The sequence below is a fragment of the Delphinapterus leucas genome, chromosome 20 (assembly GCF_059928025.1).
Source record: "Delphinapterus leucas isolate spDelLeu-1000000601 "Yukka" chromosome 20, BTC_Dleu_Yukka2, whole genome shotgun sequence".
NCBI lineage: Eukaryota > Metazoa > Chordata > Mammalia > Artiodactyla > Monodontidae > Delphinapterus > Delphinapterus leucas.
The window spans coordinates 45,815,312-45,837,502 of NC_143148.1; the positions used below are offsets into that span (position 1 = coordinate 45,815,312).

Below are 22,191 nucleotides of genomic sequence, written 5' to 3' on the forward strand. Positions count from 1 at the left end.
TTAGAACTACAGTCGTCCCTCTGCATCCACAGATGCAGAACCCATGGATACAGAGGGCTGACTGTACTATGCCATTTTGTATAAAGGACTTGAGCATTTGTGGATACTGAGGCATAGCTATACTTTATTATAATACCAGGGCCCATGAGTTCAAAACTATTTTTATAATTATACTAAGATGTTATTAGCCTTTCTACTCTCATTCACTTAGTAGTATACAGTAGAGTTTTCCAGAGGCTACATGACATGTGATGTTGCAAAAAAAATGAACTCAGAAACAGGTATGAAAATCCACATGTCTTCTCTTAAGCCAGAAAATAAAGAGAACTACCAAAAAAAGTTAAATGTTGCTACTATTCTTACTATCACGTTTTTATTTTCATAAAATGTATTTTTCATTAAAATATGTTAACATATGTGGCTTTTATATTTAAATGAATTGATGAACAAATATTACAAATAATTTATAGAGTTGCCAGTTTTAATTTCTAATACACTAAATATTGATAAATATAATCCAGAGAAATAAAGTCTTTTTTTTTTTTTTTTTTGCGGTACGCGGGCCTCTCACTGTTGTGGCCTCTCCCGTCGTGGAGCACAGGCTCTAGACACGCAGGCTCAGCGGCCATGGCTCACAGGCCCAGCCGCTCCGCGGCATGTGGGATCTTCCCAGACCGGGGCACGAACCCGTGTCCCCTGCATTGGCAGGCGGACTCTCAACCACTGTACCACCAGGGAAGCCGATAAAATCTCTTTGATGTCCTCAATTTTTAAGAGTGTAAAGGGGTTCTAAGACCAAAAAGTTTGAGAACCACTCTGCTAGGATATCACTAGGCAGCTTTTTGGACTTCTTTCTCATTGCATCTCCCTCCTTTTGGGTATAAATTCCAGGTACTTTAGTTTTCCTAGACTTTTGTTTCTGTTTCCTCAACCACATGAAACTGCCATGCTCTGCTTGGTTCCATCTCCCTAGAATTTGGTCTGAAAAGTGCCTCCAGACAGAAGGCTGGGGAGATTGTGGGGCTTGTTTTATTTATTTCCTTCTCTCAGGGATCATAATCCTGGGCTGCCTTTTCTCCAGTGTCTAAAACAAGTTGTTTCATATATTCTGTCCAGTTTTCCCACAAGCACCCCAGCTTTCTGTCTGGAGGTACTTTCCAGACCACAGCCTAGGGAGGAGGAACCAAGCAGGGCATGAACATAAGGCAAATCTGATACCAGTAACTCCATTGGTCATCTAAGAAAGTTGTTAAATGCTTTTAGATGAACATTTAATTTCCACAAGAACACTACAAGTGAGAATTATAATTTTTCCCGTTTTAATAGAAAAGAAACTAAAGTTTTATGGAGGGAGGTTATGGTTAAGCCAGAGTCTGAGCCCTGGCAGTCTAACTTCAGAGTCTTAAACTCTATATTACAGTGCCTTCCACTGATTAAATTGATATGTATTGAGTGCATATTATTTGCTAGGTACACGCTACACATCAGGGAACACGACAGTAAATAAAATAAACAAAATTCCTGTCCTTGCGTAGTTGATATCCTAGTAAGGAGAGACAAGGAATAAGTTAGATAAGCAAATCATATTTTTGTTAGGTAAGTATTCACGAGAAAAAGAAAACAATAGAGAAGGATATGGAATGATTCTGAGGTGGGGAGTATTGTCGATTTAAAATAGTGCATCAAGGAAAAGACTGCATTGAGAAGGTGACATTGAAGAAGGTGAAGAGTAAACTGTGAGAATAACTAAATAACTAGAATAACAGGAGGAGGGCATGGCTTATGCATGGGCTATGGGGCAGGAGTGTACCTGGCAAGTTTGCAGGAGTAAAGCACACAACGGAGAAAGCAGTGTAGTGGGTGAGATCTTTGAGGTAGTGGAGGACCTGATTGTGCAGAGCCCTATAAAACCTTTGTTTTTCACTTGAAATGAAATGAGACCTCACTGGAAGTTTTTAAGCAGAGACGTGACATGAACAGATTTATTTCTATGGCTATTATGCTAAGAAATACACTGTCTGGGGGGAAAGGCAACAGTGGGAACAAGAAGACCAGTTGGGAGGCTCTTGCGATATTCCAGGCAAACCCTGATAATAGCCATGGAGACGGTGAAAAGTGGCTTGTTTTTTCTTGATAAGGATAACAGTAACAGTAATTGTCTGTATGACAGTTATGTTATTTTTGTTGTCATTTGTATTAAATTCCTTAAATTATACTTTCCTTATCATACATCATCTATCAATTATTAAGGTAGTTTTTAGAATCCTTTTTATCAGATATTATTTCTCTCAATATTTTACAAATTTGGTGTATTTAAAAATAAACAGGCACAGACACACAAAGCCTCATTACACCATCACCCACAAACAGTTAATAACATGCTGGTGCTCACTTTACACATAGGCCATTTTGGCCAATACACTCACCCCATGGAATCTATTGTTCATTGTTTACAAACATTGCCTGAGGATCCATATCTTTCTCTGAGGATTAAGTCTATAAAACACAGCTTGTCCCTTCTTACCTGTGTACATGGGAATTATCTGCTTTAATGCTATAGCTTTCTCTGAGACCCTATTGGGAATGAGACAGTTCCCTCTGTTTTAGTTTATAGGGAGAAACTTGACATTGGTGGTCATTCTTCAGAAACAATAGCTTTACTTTATCCTTATACCCAATTTTCCCTAGGGACAAACAAGCAAGTACAGCCTTGCCTTAAAGGGCAAAATGAGGAAAACAAATAGAAAACAAAGGAAAAAAATCTATGGTCTTCAGTTGTCTATGAACATTTGGCTTATCTAGTGGTTAACAGTTGGCTTTGAGAGCTTATAATAACAGCGCCTACAATTACGGTTTTAGTTTGTGCTTTTTATTTTCGTGGTAGTGAATTTATCTTTGTCACATTGAGCTGAAAACCCTTAAGACACAAGAAATTGGTTCTCAAACCTACTAATTTACTGTCTTCATTAACACATCACCTTTCCTAATGGATCTTTATACCTTGGGTCCAAGATGGTAAAAGAGCTGGTTTTCAACCCTGTTACTCATTTTGGGATTAGTTTTCAAGACTATACACAAATGAATATTAGTTGCCCTTGTGGTTTGGAAGTGTGGAAGGAAATACAGAATCTGAGTCCTAATAAATTCCTTCAGAACGGTACCAAATAGCAACAGCTTTTAGCTATTATTTTCTGCAATAGAGTTTTTACTTTTAAGACTATTGATATAGATCTTAACAGCATGGCTTATTACTGTGTGGGTCACAAAGTAACATCCTCCTAATCTTTGACCTTGATTTCTTTAAAGCTGTTAGATTTTGCCTTGTTAAATTTTGCATTGATTAAGTGCACTTAATCATACTTACTTTCCTCCCATTGAAAATGAAGACAATTAACATTTATAACAACATATAACTGCCATACAGAAAATATCATAGGATTCTGACTCCTAGTAACAGAAGGATTGAAGTGTGGACTGTTATGTTACCAATCAAGAAAACATCCCAGTTTCCCTTTAATAATGTATTATGAATCTCACATCCGTTTATTTCTTTAGATTGTTTCAAAACCTATTTATTTTTTTATTGAAGTAACAATTTCTGAAACTTTACTTTGTTATGTCAAGTAATCCTGTTTCATTTCATCACGTGTGTTCTAGGTTTACCTCTTTCAAACTTCAAGAGATGCCCCTAATTCTAGGATAAACTGGTAAATCAGTTTTCATCCTGTTAGAACCTTTATTATTCTCAGCTTTCCAGAGCGAGGCATCCTAACCATTTCAAGTTTGTCTCCCCATTCCCTAACCCCATTGACTTTTAGTGACCTATAGTGTTGTTTTTTTAAGGTTCCAGAGCTACGCATGGAATATCAAGCATGAATGCCCTATAGTTTCATGCAAAAAGCCCCTTTGTGGATTTATTCACATGTATTTCAATGCCAGTATTTTAATTTAATTACAGTTGTGGCTGCTGGGACACACTGAGCCAAACTCTTCAGAGAACACTTAGTAACCACTTAAGAAGAAAAGTACTCATTAACATAATGGATCATTTTTTGGAATCTAAACGTTGAATCACCCTAGTTAATGTTTTTCGCAGTTTTGTTTCTGCCATGCATTTTTTTTGTCTCCTCAGCCTGTAGATCCAGTTCTGGCAGAAGTTAATTTTGAATTACATTTTTACTTTATCTAACCAATTGAGCTAACTTTTTAGATATATTTAAAATAGCATTATAACTACATATACACTCATTCATACCTAGTATCCACACTGTAAATTGAATTTCCTAGTACCTCCCATATTAGGAAACCTTTGGAAGGGAAAATGGCTTTTGTTGTTTTCTAGAGTGATTTGCCTTAATTTATGGATATCTTTATTCCTACTTGAAAGATAAAGTTATTCCCAACTGTTAATCAAACATTGTTTTTAGTTATGTTCAATTACAATACCAACTAAGTGTTCATTTTATCCTGTATATCATTGTTTTTTATCATAGCCAAATTTTGAGATATAAATATAGTTGTTTTTCTGTATTGAGAATAGGGAGAATGAGGGAACTTGAATACCAAAAATAGTTGAGTTATTCTTTCTTATGAAGAAGCCTCTGAATCATGCTTTATAAAGAAAGCATCTAATATAATTCAGTGGATTTTCTCTGTGTGATATAACTTCATAGAAATTCAGATATTACTATACTTATTTTTTAAACGGCGACAGGGTTATAGGCAGAGGCATCAGTGGTTCAGTGTTTACAACCAAACTACGTAGTGCTTTGGCTTCCATATAGGCACAAAGGATTTGATCCATAATTTTATTTGACTCACAGTTTGTCTGCTGTCCAATCTGAAGACAGCAAGTAGAACTTCAAGCTCAATTATGTAGAAACCAAATGATTGTTTAAATCTGAAGGCAGAGAATAGAATTCCAAATTAGTGTATCCAGAACATATAGTCTCATGACTTTCACAAAGTCGGGAAGAGATGACTTCCTCTGGCATTTAAAATTATGAACACGTTTAGGTCTGAACCAGTCACTCTCATAAAGGATGAAAATAATTCATCCTCCCAGCTAGTTAGTACATGAAAGAATGCCATATCATCAATTTATCCAAGAGAGAGCCAACATTTCATTAATAGCATCCTATTATCTCAAACTCTAGAATGACTTTGGAGAGGTAGATTAAATTGTCCATTTCTCTCAAAGAATATATAAAGTTTTATCCTCTTAAAGCTTTTTTCTCTTTTCCCAAAACCATTGTCCAAACTGGATTGAAATATAATTTTATGAGAGAAAGAACCCACAATTTCTAACTGGAGGAATGATTTTATGGACAGAAAGAGTTCATAATTCTAATTTTAAGAAGGGATTGGAATATAGATATAGAAAAACAAACTAGTGGTTACCAGTGGGGAGAGGAAAGAGAGGAGGGGCAAGATAGGGGTAGGGGACTAAGAGGTACAAACTACTGTGTATAAAATAAATAAGCTACAAGGATGTATTGTACACCACAGGGAATATAGCCAATATTAACTATAAATGTAATCTTAAAAAATTTTGTACACCTGAAACATATGATATTGTAAATCAACTACTTCAATAAAAAAATTGATTGGGAAAAGAAGATGATGCTATGGAAAGAATACTGATCTAGGAGATAGGAGGCCAAAGTTTTAATCCTAATTCTGTTATTAACTAGCTGTGTGAAATTGGATGGATCACTTAACCATTTTACAACTCTGTTACCTCCTCTCTAAGGGGATTAGGTTAGGTGATCTGATGTCTCATGTATATAATTCTGTAACGAAAGGAGGAATATCTTTCTTTGAAATTCTATAGCCTTATTTACCTAACAAGAAAAGAGTCAGAAGAAAATGAGGTGAGTTATGTGGGTATCTAGGTCTAACATCTATTAATTTGGAACTGAATATCCATAAAGCCCTTGCCCAGGAGTTCTGTGTGCTTTGCAGTCCTTTCCCCTATATTGGTGAAAAGATCAAAGCAGAAGTATACATTTTGTTCGCTCAAGGCCTTTAGCATACACAACAGCTTGAGTTGGTGTGACACTGCTGGCTACTGTGTCCTATTTTGCTAGTCTGAAATTCATAGCTAATTTAGGGATTTTATAAAGCATTTTCACTCTCCATTCTTTATCAATCACTGACAGACTCATTGTTTTATAATGTACTTCTCAGCAAGCTGTTTGCGACTCATCGCCTGCCTTGCTGTATAGTCTATAAATATTTAATTCTTTAATAAACTGCTTATATGTAATATAAAATGACTGATGCTATTCTCTCTTCCCTCTTTTAATAGTGCTGCTATTTGCAAAACAATTCTTTTTTTTTTCCTAAATAGCAATATGTTTCATAAATGTTTGACTTTCCTTTTTCTAAGTAGCAATTTATTCTGGGAGGTTGGTGGAATGACAGGCAGGAAAACAGCCCCTTGCTCCTGGGAACACAATATAACTCTTCCCTCACCCTCACCCCTACCAAGCTGCATACCGATGAGGTAAAGAGGGTGGACTTTGGAATTGTGACAGAGAGCAATCACCTGCCTCTCTACAGACCCAGTGTGCAAAACAGCCTTTAAATCTGTAGACTAAATATATACTTACAGTGAGCAAATATGGTTCCCTCTCTGCTCTGACATCTTTGTCTAAGGGAATCATAAAAGATAGTCAGTGATAGTATACCAGCACCTTAGTGTTCTCATCTTCTTTGTAACTGTGTACTTTATTTTTGCGTGTTGGCTTGATTTGCTTTCTGTGCCATGAAATGATTTTCAATATTTAATGACTCATTTTTAAAAATCAGATAAGGCAGACATTTATTGGGGGTTTATTGTGTGCACTACACAGCTGTTAACATGTTTTCAAGCAAGCTCCTATTATTTTTCTATAATATTTCAATATAATTTATGAACTCTTAAAAATCAGGAACTGCCTTGGGGGCAGGCAGAGAGGATGAATTGGGGAATGCCAGAACAAATGTTTCTTCAGTGCTTACCACTAATCAGGTACATGTATTATCCCATGGCACTAACTCAGTTCTGCATTTCTTTAACACACTGCCTTTCACTTAGAATACATTCTAAATGTTCTACTAGAACCCAGTATATTTGATTTGGAAAAAGCATGAGGAGTATAGGGGTAGAACATTTGTTTACAAGTTTTAAAAACTTGATTTATATGCTACTTCTACCATGTATTAGCTATTACTTTAGATTTATCATCTAGCCTTTCTTATCTGTAATAAGAGAATAATAAAAATTATATAATTTATATAAACACGTATATAATGGGCCATCAAATAATTGTTAATTCTCTAATTGTTCCATTCTAAAGAAGAACATCAAGACAAAATCAAAATGAGTGAATGTTGTTAATGCAAAGATGGTATAAATTTTATGTAAACAGGAAACGTAATTTCAGTTGTTTATATAATAATAGTGATGGGTTACTTTAAGCAATAAACACTTTTAACTGAGGCTCCTTGTTTAACTGACAGCACACATTTGTGAAGAGACTTACAGGGTCTTTTTACTCTGGAGCAGAGAGGATTTTTAATGCAAAATTGTGTGGGTCAAGTTTTTATCCTTGTTCTTATAATACCTATGATCAATCTAAGTGAGCTAATTTGCTTATACAAGTGAAATTATTCCAGCTTCATGTTGCCTGTACCCCACTCCATTTTATATGATACTTTCCCTTATTTCATAGATACCATTCCATTTTCTTATTTCATTAGACATTCACAGCACAAATGTGCTTCCATTTTATTTTTCCTAAAACAGAATTCCCTGTGATGCTCTCCATATAACTTTCTACCCTATTTAAGCATCATAAATTTGAACCTGCCTAGGTGAAATCTCAGATTCCCTAATGAGTTCCATTTCCCCTGGTTGTACTGCCTAATTTGCTTCTGAAACAGACTTTAACTTCCACCTTTCTTCCTAACTTGATCTATCATATTTGACCAGTCATTGTCTCATATCTAATTATTTCCTTTGCATATTAAGGTGTATTGAAATGTTATGAAGGTCAATGAGAAAGAATAGATCATTTTAATCATAATAATGATATTATTATTATTGAGTTCCTACTATACACTAAGTATTGCTTTAGGATATGTAAACTTTTTCCCTTCATCTTACTCTATGAGGTCAGAATTTCCAATTCACAGATGAGGAAAACTAAACATATGCAGGTTAAGTAGCTTACTTAAGTTTACATAGCTAGTAAGTAAATCAAACTAGGATTCCAACATAGGTGTTATTGACTCCAAAGCCTGTGCTTTGCCTTAATTACCTTTTGAGAAGCTGAGCAAAAAAAAAAAGTGCTGTTTTCATACTATAAAAATGATAGGCGTTATTTCTTTTTCTGTTTTAAAAGTACCACTATTCATTGAAAAATAAATAGCATCAGTTCATGTTCTTATGATGCCTTTCTTTTAAAAGCAGCAGTATATGTGAAAGTGCTTTGTACATTGTAAAGTCCTAGATAAATGTAAGGTATAATTGTAATAATAGTAATGAATTCAAAGTACTATTATAACCTTGTCAATAGTTATGGCATTTTTATCCCAAATATAGGTATATCATGCTCTGTGTAAAAGAAAAGGTTTTTTGAAAGGTTATAAGTAATTTAAATTTTTTAAAAAGATAATACCATTTTAAATATATAAAAGAGCTTATGATTTCTGGATAGAGCCTATAGCAAAGTCAAGAATTAGTTTGTAATGTGACTAATTCCCTAATTATCTGTTTTGAATCTTAAATTTTTTAGTATTAAAGTCTTTAAAGGAGGGTACTCTTAAATAATGTTGACTGACACCTACAATCTCTTGAAATAATTGCCAAAAAGACACCATGAGAAGGCTGCTAACTTTTTTTTAAAGATTTTTTGATATAGACCATTTTTAAAGTCTTTATTGAATTTGTTACAATATTGCTTCTGTTCTGTTTTTTTGGTTTTTTGGCCCTGAGGCATGTGGGATCTTAGCTCCCCAACCAGGGATTGAACCTTCACCCCCTGCATTGGAAGGCAAAGTCTTAACCACTGGACCGCCAGGGAAATCCTGGCTGCTAACTTATTTTTGAGGTCAGGAACCGTTGTAAGAGCTATACATTACGGAATCCCTAGGTTTCTGTTAATCCAAAGCCTGAACTATTATCCCTACACATTAATGTCCACTAAAATATGGAAAACCAGACATATTTCATTAGAAAAATATTTAGGTACCCACCTATAAATCAGCTCATATATTTTATGTATGCAGTGAACACATTACTGTGCAATACTCAGATTTGAAAAATATTATGAGAGGCCATATGATATTTCTGTATTACCTATCATTCATTTTCAGACAACATAGCATCAGATTCTCTCTATTAAAATAGTATTATTCTATTTTTTTTCTAAAAACCCAATATAAACTTAAATCTTCTCTGGTAATTCTATAAAGTTGTATAGGACATCTTTCACTTCATAAAACTAAATTCCTTATACCTCACTCACTATGTTTATTAACCTTCTGATTATTTCTCTTTCACACAAAGTTATGAAATACATATATTATGTATGAATGTATCTGCACACATAAAGAAGCATATACGAGCATTATAATAATGAGTTAAAAGTCATGTTCTTAATCCCTAAGTTGGCCAATTGGTTGCAGTTTCTTCCATGATCATAAACTGCATTCCTGACTCTAGATATAGCACTCGTTATTGACTATTATGTCAACAGGGGGTGGAATTTGAGTGAAAACATGGTAGAAAGCATCTGGATAAGCTTAAAAATAGGAATCAGAAGTAATTGCTTAGGGTGGATATTCTACAATTTGCGAGGCCAAATGAAGAATATATATAGCAATCCTGATTCAGATGCTAAAAAATATAAACTCATGATATAATGATCATATGGAGTCAACTATTCAAATCCATTTTCAAAGTCTCATGCCACTAAAAGTAAAATTTCTGATAGATTCATGGTTGGCCTTGCTAGTAATTTGCATCCTCAGTAGTTGGAAGAAATGATGGGAAAACTAATTATATGAGCCTAAATTTGCTCAACAAGTGAGAACTTCTCAGAGAGGTAGAAAAAAAAATTAGCACCCTGGAAGAAAGTAGTCATTTAATATTAGAGCTTAAAAGAGCCAGGAATGGTGAATATTGAACATAATCAGACATATGCCCTATAGCTACCTGTCCAATAAGTTAGCCCATTAAATTAAAATTAGTTAAAATTTAATAAAATTAAAGATCAGTTTCTCAGTTGTACTAGCTAGCAGCTACCCTTTTGGATATAATATTTCCATTATTGCCAAAAGTTCTTTCAAACAGTGTTATCCTAGACATCAGAAAGGCAGATTTTTAAATATTTACATTAAGGATAAATATAATTCTATGAGCATCATCTCTAAAAAGTTAGCTCAAGAAAAATAAGGAGGCCCTCCAAAACAACATTAAAATTGCACCTAACACATAACACATTGTTTTGTAATTGGTTTATTGCTTGTATTGCAATAAGGCAGGAGTGTGTGTCTCTTTCACTGTATCTGCCACATAGTAAGTGTATTGGTAGGAACTTCAACTGGTAGATAAAATAAAGAAATTCTCAGGCAAAAAAGGAGGGGGGATAAGTAAAGAGCAGTGTGATTTCACAGGGATCTGTTTGATTAAATTTAGATAATTGATTGTGTATAAAAGATATAAGGAGGAACATATAAAGGAGATAATTTGAGAGTTGCTTCTAGGGGAAAGTAAAAGAGAGAGACTTGCTGCAGGATTTTTATCTTCTGTTAAGAAATTACTAAAAGAGAGAGTAAGAGGGATAGATGGAGAGAGAGAGAGAATTAGTTATTCTCTAAATTCTTTTTCTCTACCTTCTCTGTCAATAAAAAGATTTTCAGACAAGGAAGAAGAAAATAAATCTGTTATTGAGCGGTGTATCCCAAGATCAGGTAAAAAGATTAAAAGAGAGCACTAATTGTTGGGATTCAAGTCTTATATCCCAGATATATTACTTTCAGAGGTGCTATGAGAATTTGCAGTTGAGCTTGAAGAACTACAGATGTTTTTGAGAAAATATACATATTGGGAGAGGTGCTCGAAGCCTGAATAAGAGGGGAAATTTTCCCAATTTTCTAGAAATGTTTTGTTGATTTTAAAATCAGTTATTTAAAAATTATTTTTGTAAACACTTGGGAAAGGGAATTTTGATCACTAGGAATAAATACAGGTTTACAAAGAACAAATATCTTCACTTCCTTTTTTGATGAAATTATTTCAGAGAGCTTCTATAATCAGAGTTTAGCTCAGACTTTCAATTTTCCTTGCCTAGATAAGAGGCTAAGAAGCAGAGCAGAAAGCTGATGAAAGCCAAATGGAGCTTTCAGCATTCTTACAGTGATGGGAAGACAAAAATTGGAGTTCAGGAGGAAATGGGACCTGGGAGATAAAGTGAGCTAGATGTAATCAGAGCCTTACAAAGACTATGTCTAGCTTTAAATTAACTTACTCTCTTATTGGATTGGGGTGATTTGTACTTTTTCTGTCCTACTGCTTCCCAGATGATAAGGTACATTTTATTCAGAGAAAGCTGTGACCATTCGAAGCCTTTAAAATTTTCACACACAATATCTGGCATCCATTCTATACTTTCCAGGAATATCAAGAAACAGGACCGAAGGGAGAAAAAAAGTGTACAGTAGAAACAGACACAGAGTAAACCAGATATTGGAAGTATCAGAAATAACTCCTAAACTCCAAACTGATAATATTTTGAAGAACAAAAAAACTGCAACTCACAAAAAAAATTAAATGAATATTCTAGAACTGAAAATGCAATAACTGAAATTAAGGCATCTATAAATACATTTAACAGCACAGGTTGGAAACAGATGAAGAGAGGATTATTATATGATAGATCAGTAAAAAATATTCAAGCCAAAGCAGGAAGAGCTAAAAGGATGGAAAATGAACAGCATAAAATACATATGAGACATGTTGAAAATATCTAACATATGTGTAATTGGAACCCTACAAGGAAAAGAGAGATTGTAATAAAAATAATATTCCAACTGATAATAATTTCCAAAAGGGTGGAAAGATATCAAGCCACAGATACCTCAAGCAGGATAAATACAAAGAAAAGCACACCTAGGCACATCAATAGGACTGCTGAAAATGAAAACTGAGGAGAAGAATCTTAAAAGAAAGACATTATTTTATAGAAGCAATAATAAGACTAACAGCTGATTTCTCGACAGAAATTATGGAGACCAACAGCCAATGGAATGACAGCTTTAATATGGTGAAAGAAAATAATTGCCAATCTGGAATTCAATACTCAGTGAAAATATAATTCAAAACAAGATGAAACAACTTTATAGACAAACAAAAACGGAGAGAACTTAGCATCAGCACACCTCACCTAAAAAAACAAACAACAAAAAAAAAAAAAAAAAGGGAAGGGAATTCTTTAGAAAGAAGAAAAGCAACCCCAGAAAAAAACATGGAAATAGAGGAAAAAACAAAGATCAATGCACAAGGTACATATGTTAGTAAGTCAGAATGAATCTTAGCTATACATTAAAAAGAAAAAAAGAAAACACCTTGTGAGGTTTAAAATATATAAACAATAAAATGCATGTTAACAATAACATGAAGGGTGGTAGGGGGTCAACAAAATGAATCTAATCTAAGGTTCTAGTATCATCTGGGAAGTGGTAAAAGTACTAATTTGTAATTAATAGATTATAGTAAGTCAGAGATGCATGTTGTCATATTTAGGGTAACACTTAATAGTAAAATAATGTATTATTAACAAGCTAATAGAGAAGAAAGTGGAATAACAAAAATACTTGATTAATCTCAAAGAATGCAAAAATAAGGAACGAAACAATATAAATCAGGTAAAATAGGAAACAATAAGGTAATATGTATATAATTTTAAATGTATAAGTAACTACTTTAAATATCAGTTGACTCAGTTCTCCAGTTAAAAGTCAAAATTGTAAGAGTGGATAAAAGATAAAGTCTAACTAAAAACAGGTAAAGTTGAAATAACAAGATAAAAAATAACCCACCTATACCAAAATATGACTAGAACAACTGTATTAACATTAAACAAAATAGATTTTAAGGCAAGAGATAAAGATGTATATGGAATAATTTTTAAAGAGTCAATCCAACACAATATAATTTCTTAATTTGTGTCCACTTAATAACATAGCCACAAAATATATAAAGCAAAAATTGACAAAACTAAAAAATATGTACACAAATTCACATCATGGTGTAAGACTTTAACACATTTTTAACACACCTCGCTTGTGGTAACAAATAAAACGAGTATACAAGCAGACAAAAAAATTAGTAAGAATATAGATGAACTAAACAACATAATTATCCAACATAACTTAGTTATACATAGAACACTGCACCTAACAATGTCAGGATTCATTCTTTTCAAGTGGACATTTACCAAAATTGACCATAATATCCCTTTGGACTGTGTATTTTTATTTTATTTATATTTCTGCAGCTCAGAGAAGTGCTGTGTTGTTGCTTCAGGGCAACACATAAGAGCCTAGTTCTCGTGCCTCAGTGCACTCACCACAGTCTCCCTTGGAACCTGAGGAACCAGCATGCAGCGAAGGCAGACAAAACCATGAGAAGGTGCTTTCCCCGTGGGGAAGAAAAAGACATTTCAGACACCTTGAGAAGGAAAAAGAAAACTGTCTTTTCTATGCCTGGCCACCCTGGGGATTTAGTGCTATAGCAATCATGTACATCAAATAGGGACTATCTGGTAGGTTGTCTGAGAAGGGATCTCAACAATTTTCTAAACGTATGATGAGAATCAGGGACCCAAATAAATGGTATTAAGTCAAAAAAAAATTGACCATAATACAACTCTCAAAAATAGTCAGATTTAAATCATTCAGAGTAGACTGACCACAGAGATCTGGAAAGCACTGACAAGAAGCTAAAAATCAATAACACTAAGATAACTAAAAGTTTCGTGTATCCCCAAAGGTGTGGAACTTAAGCCATATACTTCTAAAAAACTATGTTGCAAAGAGGAAATTAGAAAATATTTTGAATCAAATAATAATGAATATATGACATATGAAAAGCTAGGGGTTATATCTAAAGCTATGCTTAGAGGAAAATGTATAGCCTTTAAATGAATGTTTAAAAAGAAAAAGAGGCTAAAAATCAGTGATACAAATACCTTATCAAGAAATTAGAAATAGAATAGAAAAGGAAACCCAAACAAAATAGAAGGAAGAAAATAATAAGGACAGAAATGAACTAGATAGAAATTAGCTGTATAATAGAGGAAATCAAGAGCAGCAGAATATTCATTTTTCTCAAGTGCACACAGCATTTCAAAGAAATAGACCGTATGTTGGGCCATAAAACAAATATTGAATTGAAATTACACAGAATATATTCCCTGAATACAGTGGTATTAAATTAGGAATTCATAGTAATAAGATACCCAGAAAAATAACTGAATGTTTGGAAATTAAACAACACACTTCTAAATAATACATGTCCAAGAAGACATCACAAATCACAAGTAAATGATAATGAATACACATCCTATGAAAGTATATGGTATACAACTAAAGCAGTCCTTAGAGGGAGATGTATAGATCTACACATCTATTTTAGAAAAGAAGAAAAGTGTAAAATTAATTATCTAAGATTCGACCTTGTGAACCTAGAAAAAGAGAAGCAAATCAAACCCAAAGTAAGTAAAAGAAAGGAAATTATAAAATTAAGAGTAGAAATCAAAAGAAGATCAACATATAGAAGTTGATTCTTCAATAGTTTAATAAAATTGATTTTTAAAAGAACGATCAAGAAAAAAGAAAACACAAATCACTAATATCACAAATGAAAGAGGGGACATTACTAAAGTTTTGAGAGACAAAAAGTAGAATAATAAGATATTGAACAACTTGTTCTAATCAATCCAATAACTAAGATGAAATGGACAAATTCCTTGAAAAACACAGCTTACTAAAATTGACACAAGAAATTAAAAATTTGAATACTCCTAGATCATTTTCTTAAATATTGAATTTATAATTGAAAAACTGCCCACAGTTTTTAGACCTATAGCTTCACTGGTGTATTCTATCCAATGTTTAAGGACAAAACAATGACAATCTTACACAAACTTCTTCAGAGTATAGAGGCAGGGGACACTCTCCAATTCAGTCCTTAAAGCCACGAAGACCCTGATAACAATACCTAAGTCATTTCAAGAAAAGAGAATTATAGAACACTCTCTCTTGTGAACATGAGTTCAAAAACCCTTAACAAGATATTAGCAGGTAAAATGTTGCAATATATAAAAAGATAAATACATCATGAGCAAGTGGGGTTTTCAAGGATTGCAAGGTTGGTTTAACACAATGAAGATCAGTCATTGTAATTCACCATGACAACAACTTTGAACTATGACTTATTTCAATAGAGGCAGAAAAGGCATTTGACAAAATTTAACAACCATTTAAAAATAAATTCTTAGCAACTGAGAATAGAAGGATCCCTCTTCCACTTGATAAAGGGCATCTTTCTTAATGATGAAAGACTGAATTCTTTCTCTCCTAAATTCAGGAACAAGGCAATGATGTCTCCTAAGATTGGAAGCAAGGCAAGAATGTTCACTTTCACCACTCACCACTTCTATTCAACATTGTTCTAGATGTCCTTACCAAGTTAAAGACAAAAATTAGTGGACATGGTTACTGGAAATGAAGACTTAAGCTATCTATTTACAGTTTAATTCATTGCATTTGTAGAAAATTATAAGGATTCCTTGTAAAAGCTACCATTTGTGTAAAAAAATGGGAGGGAAAGCATATCTGAGTATAATATATCAATATCTGGAAGGATAAACGAGAAACCAGTAACTGATTACCAATTTGGGGGTGAGGTTAGAAAATCATGGCCAGAAGAGGAGCAGGAGGGAGACGTTTTGCTTTCTACATTAAATTATCAATTCTGAATAATAGTTAATGTATTACCTATTCAGAAATACCTTTTTTAAAAAAAGACTGAGGGACTTCCCTGGTGGCGCAGTGGTTAAAAATCCACCTGCCAATGCAGGGGACACAGGTTCAAGCCCTGGTCCGGGAATATCCCACATGCCGTGGAGCAACTAATCCCGTGTGCCACAACTACTGAGCCTGCGCTCTAGAGCCCGCGAGCCACACTAGCCTGCATGCCACAATGACCGAAGCTGGCGTGCCTAGAGCCTGTGCTCCGCAACAAGAGAAGCCACTGCAATGAGAAGCCCACGCACCGCAACGAAGAGTAGCCCCCGCTCGCCGCAACTAGAGAAAGCCCGCACGCAGCAATGAACACCCAATGCGGCCAAAAATAAAATTAATTAATTTAAAAAAATATATGCTGGGCTTCCCTGGTGGTGCAGTGGTTGAGAGTCCACCTGCCGATGCAGGGGACACGGGTTCGTGCCCTGGTCCAGGAAGATCCCACATGCCGCGGAGCGGGTTGGGCCCGTGAGCCATGGCCGCTGGGCCTGCGCGTTTGCAGCCTGTGCTCCGCAACGGGAGAAGCCACAACAGTGAGAGGCCCGCATACCGCAAAAAAATAATAATAGAAAATATATATGCTAAAAAATAATTTTAAATAAAAAAGACTGAAAGTTGGCATTGCCCTATCAATTTGGTAAATAATGAGCACCTCTCAGTTCTACAGCTCTCCTCTTAGTTCCCATAGCCCTCCACCGCAAACAGGATAGGACTCTCTTATTAGACTTAGATATTATGCAACATGATCATCATTTCAGAATTACACATACATTTTTAAAGGAACACTTTCATGGGTATATCATGAACTGCATTAATATGAGCTGTAGTTTGACTTTTGATTATTTATAATTCATAATCTATCTACCATAGATACCTATTGAATGCTTTCTCACTAAATCTTTTACCTGCATTGCTATTTAGTAGTAGCAGTAAAGACTGAATGTTATTTCCTTTACCTTATTTCTCTCTAATACTAACCAATACACTGAAATAATAATATAGCAACAATAAAATCTAACATTATTAGTGTTTATTATGTGGAAATACTGTGCTAAATTCTTTACATGCATTGTTTCAAAATTTAATACCCATAATTCTGTCAACAGAGATAGAAAAGATAAGAAGTTACAGGCCTGATTCAGATTAAATAGCCATTCTCCACATTAATTCATTGTACTCTGTAGTTTGGTACACTGTACCAGTTAAGAAGCATGTAACAATTGAGGGTGTGTTATAAAGGACACTCATAAATGGAAGTTTGGGCAAAGAGCAACAGAATTTATAACATGCTTACATGCTCATATATAAACAGAGAACAGTTTCAAGTCAACATTATGCCATCAAATAGAAATCTGTGCTGGTATACAAAGCAGAGCGAAACTGTCTCTGTCTCTAGGTAATTTAAACAGAGGTATAAAATTGTTTTAACCTGAATTATTAAAGTAATTTGAACTATGTCCACCTGACTAAGGGAAGTAATGAAATCTCTTTTTTTCTGACTGCTGCTTCTTGCTTTGTTTTTCTTTATGAATTCTTTGAGGCCATTAGTAATATTCCAAATATTATATCAGTTCTGAATCCACCCAATAGGTTCATTCACTATTTGTTCATCTCTATTCATCATAAACATGCATTAATCCACACTGGTAATTTTCACATCCTGAAAATGTTAGAAAACCACAGTAATCTTTACTCTGAGAATTAACCAGCACCAACATTATCAGGCCTGCTTAAGCACCCAGATGATTCCACCTGCTCTTTAGCAACATATACTATGATAGCACCAAGAATTCCCTCTGTCACAAATACCTGGACCAGGAGGCACTCTACTGCATCCCCAAATTAGGAGTAGCTGTGCTTTTGGCTTCCGAGCTGTAGACAGCTGCGGGGGGCAGGCACCAAGTTGCCGCTGCTTTCCTCAGCCTCAGACCTAGAAGGGCCTGTCTCGGTGCTCATCTTGGCAAACCCTGATAGCTCCCTGTAATGGGAGCCCCATCTGAGACTAATGAAGAAGCAAAGATGGTCTCTGAAAACCTCCTGTACTACAAAATATTATGCTGTGGCTCTGAATATACTCCTCTTCGTATATTCTCTCTTCTCCCTTCCCTTCCATATCCATGCCCTTATTTAATTCCAGTTTCCATTAAAATACTATTTGGGCAGCAAATTTCACAGATTGGATCCATCTCGATTCTGCCATGCAAAGAAAACACATCTGTCTGACTCTTCATTTAAAATAAGGAAAAAATTGAAATAGCAAAATGCTGTAGTCGCTCTGAGCTATCTCCTAATGAACCAGTTTGTCCCATGAGCTGTAGTGAGGAGCTTCTTCTCCACGGTGCGAACTCTTTATGCATATTAATATCATGCATGTTTTCCATGTAACTCCTTCTGACTTGCTCTCACCCCATCCTTTGAATTGATTTAAATAAAAATAATTTATGTGGACATTCCTTCAGTCAGGATTTTCTCTCCCCTTCTTAAAGACATCCATAACATTTCATTGATGCTTTGCATCCAAACCGAGTAGTTATGCTTTTGCATATCATTAGAGCTTTATAAAGAACAACAGCGACATCTGCATGTGCTGCAGCGCCAAGGAGATAGGAAAAATACCGAAAACAAACTCCGTATTGGCTTGGAGGCTGTCTGGCTCTCTGCCTCCGCAGCAGCCCCTGCCACCACCATGGATAGGAGTAATTGTACAGTGTAATCACATCATGCCTCATCTGAATATTCATAGCAGAGACAAAGCTTTAGAGGATAAGGGAGGAGCGGGGATAATTTGAATATAAAACAGCATCTCATTTCCAAATCAACTTGTGCCAGTTAGACTGTGCACCAGAATTCAATATTAAGCAACATCGTTTTACAGTTTGGAAATTGGAAGGGAAAAAGATGGAGGAGAGAAGACACTCAATAAAGAAGAGGTGACATTATATTCTCATCTTGACTGAGGAAAAACAAAACAAAGCAACAATAACAACAGCGACAGAATAAAAATACTTAAAGTGTTATTTGAAGAGTCACCAACAGTGGCTAACCAGCTGCTACTTTTCCAGGAATGAAATAGCCCATTGAGGGAGCTTTAAAAGCTCCCAATTAATATGTTGTGCATGTATTGGATCTACAAAGAACTCACTGTATTCCTTCTCTCCCCACAAATCCCCCCAATACACACATATTCCCTAACTACCACCTTTTTTTCCTGTCGGGTGCAGGGGAAAAAATCAAAGCTGCAGAATAATTGACTAATCACTTTAAAAGTGACAACATCCCTCTTCAAAAAGAAAGGACAAAAAACAAACACGCACAAAAGGTGACTGTTCATTAACGAAGGGATAAATTACCGATGGCTTCTTCATTCTGTTTAGTTCATTACCCCCCAAAAGAAACAAATATAATCCACATGTTAATATTGGAGTCTTCGTTTTCTTTGCTTTAATATGATGCTCTTTTTAATTTTTTTTAAGTGTTGGTATTTGTAGAAGCCTCTGCCACTGCATTCCCCAAAGAGCTACTAGTTTCAACCCACTGGAGTTTATATTCCTTTAATTGTCTAGTGCAGGAACATTTCTGCTGTTTTTAAAAATATACCGCTCTGCAGGAATTAGAAGAATCCAAGGTTGTATCCAACTTCAAAGGTTTCCAAGTCATAATGATTTTAGCAAAAGTAGAAGACAGATCATGGAACAAGTTCCCCGTTTGAAGATAAGCATCATAGGGACCTTTTTTTCTTCCCTCTCTCCCCAACTTTGTACTTCTCCTGGCTCTGAATGCCACTCGCTAACACAGTTTAATGATATGCAAATGAAATATGCATAAAACCATTCTACTGTATGATGATTAAACACTGGAGACATTAGCAGCGGAGGCTTCACTCTTTGTAATAATCCTTCCCGACCATCCACTTTGATTGCGGAGTTATGGAAACCCACAGCAGTTGGCAGAGAGTGAAAGAGAGAGAAGGAAGGAAAGACGCAGGGACACATCACCCATCTCGGTGCTTCTCCCACTCCAGGAGAGGTTCCCCCCCTTTGTACTGCGTTCCTATTGCTGTCTTTTGTAATCCATCCATGCAGTCGCACCACAGCGATTAACGGAAAAAAACCTCTTTTCTCTTAATGTTTCAAAGCTCATTAGCCAAACGATTATTCCTCATTAACAGCGAAAGCTCATTCATTAAAAGGAAGAATATGCCCAAAAAATGCCAGCACGGTTAATCCTGAGTCCCATTCTGGGCTGTAAATCCCATACTACTTGTATATTCCATGCGAAAGGGACACGCGCCAATCCACATTTTTTTAAAAAAAGAAAAAAAACAGTTTGTGTGTTTTGTAAAATCCACAAGAGCAGCAATTAATATTCCCATTGAATGACTTTATTTATTTATTTTTTTGTCTCTCCCTTTTGTTTCCAGCACCTGCCCCTGGCTCAGCGCCCGGTGCCAACAGAACACCTTTCAGGATCCACAGCAACGCAGACAACGTAAGTACCAGTCGTTTCCAGAAACCCTTATTCAGATTTTTTTTAAAAACAACCACCTAAAACATAGAGAGAGACAAGCCTCTTTCCCCTTCTTCTCCCCTGCGTTATGCCACCAGGGTTTCCTAAGTAGCACCTTCCAAATCCCTCTGCCTTCAAGTTTGTGCATGTCTGTGTGGCATCCCTCCTCCTCCTTCACTCCCATAGTGGATCTTGTAAAAGGGCTTCAGATCGGCCCCATTCATCTCCCTGGTGATAGCAGTGAATGTAGATAAATCTCTGACTGCCTGCCTGCTGCTGGAGTATGATTTTTATTTTGCTTTCTGTGTATACCTGGGTCAAAAAGTGGGATGTATGCACACACATACATGCACATACACACATTTCCTACTCTCTTTCTCTGCCTTCCTCTCCTTTTTCTCACACATGCATACATCCCACATATGTGTGTATATGCATAAACATATACACCAGTATACATACCCATACCTACAACACAAAAATATATACATATCTAAATGTTTAAATTGCCTGAAAATATGTGTATTTATATACACATACAACCTTACACACGTGTCTATATGCAATCGATAAGTGCCTATCCTTTAATTTATACCCATCTATATCTCCATTTGAATATTCCCTCTCTCCTCCCAGCAGAAGCTGCGTGCAATTGCAATCCAGGATTGTAGAAGCAGTATTCTTTCCTTATGATTTCTGTTTGTAGATCTCTCTGCTCCTTTTTCTGCCTTCTTCCAAGCTGTAGAATTGGCATCTTTCCCTGAGGTTTTCCGAATGGCAAGTGGCACCGGCTGTGGCATGTATTCATACCGCTTCCTATGGCATTTCTCTTCCGATGTCTGCTTTTTCTCTTTGTTTGTTGTTGACTAGGCTGAATGGTGTTTTTTAAAAGTTAATTATAAACGAAGTTGAATAGCAAACAAGCCAACAGCTTGCCCCCACCCAAAAAAAAAAAAAAAAAAGCCCAACAGAAGTGCCTTCTGCTGCAACAGATGCCCAGATGATCACCCCTGGCATGGGCAAATGGGCACACAACTTTTGTGGTTGTTAATTTTTTTGTTTGTTGCTGTATTTGTTGTATGTTTTCCTTGTTTCTTTCTGATTTTTCAAGGAGTCCAGGATCCCGGCCTCTGCTTGGAACGGAACAGTGTCATGGCGGAGACGACGGCCTTTGTCTTGCTGGGTGTGAAAGCATTCGCTGTGCTGGCTCCAGTGCGGCAGAATCAAGTTTAAAGGAAAAAAGTGATTAAAGTCAGCTTTGTGCCTCTTTGGTGTGGAAGACCCCCAAACCCCAAGTAGCCGAGTCCCTGGATCCGAGGAGGGGCTCATAGTTGGAGCCAGCCTAGGCTGTAATCCTGGCACTTGCGCCTTCGGTTGCTGCTTGCTGTTCGCTCCTGGGGGTCTGGATAATCTCCCTTGGCTTTACCGCACTGTCTGGCCCGCGTACAGGGCCCCCGTAACATATACCCGCTGCTCCTATCACACGAAACTGTGGCGTTGCCCCTGAATGGATGGCACTGTGCCAACTCTTCTGCCATCCGCCCTTGCAGCTTTTTTCTTTCCTCCCTCCCTCCCCTTCTCCTCCTCCTCCTCCCGTCGACTTGACGT

General features: G+C 35.9%; 1 long non-coding RNA gene across 1 annotated transcript in view; it reads left to right on the forward strand.

The window, feature by feature from the left end:
* The window catches only part of LOC111179566 (uncharacterized), a 139,228-nt gene that overhangs the window by 95,175 nt on the left and 21,862 nt on the right, over window positions 1–22,191 (forward strand). The window contains exons 2-3 of the long non-coding RNA XR_016391018.1: window positions 20,498–20,565; window positions 21,695–21,825. This is a non-coding gene — a long non-coding RNA (uncharacterized LOC111179566). The remainder of the gene's footprint in view (window positions 1–20,497; window positions 20,566–21,694; window positions 21,826–22,191) is intronic.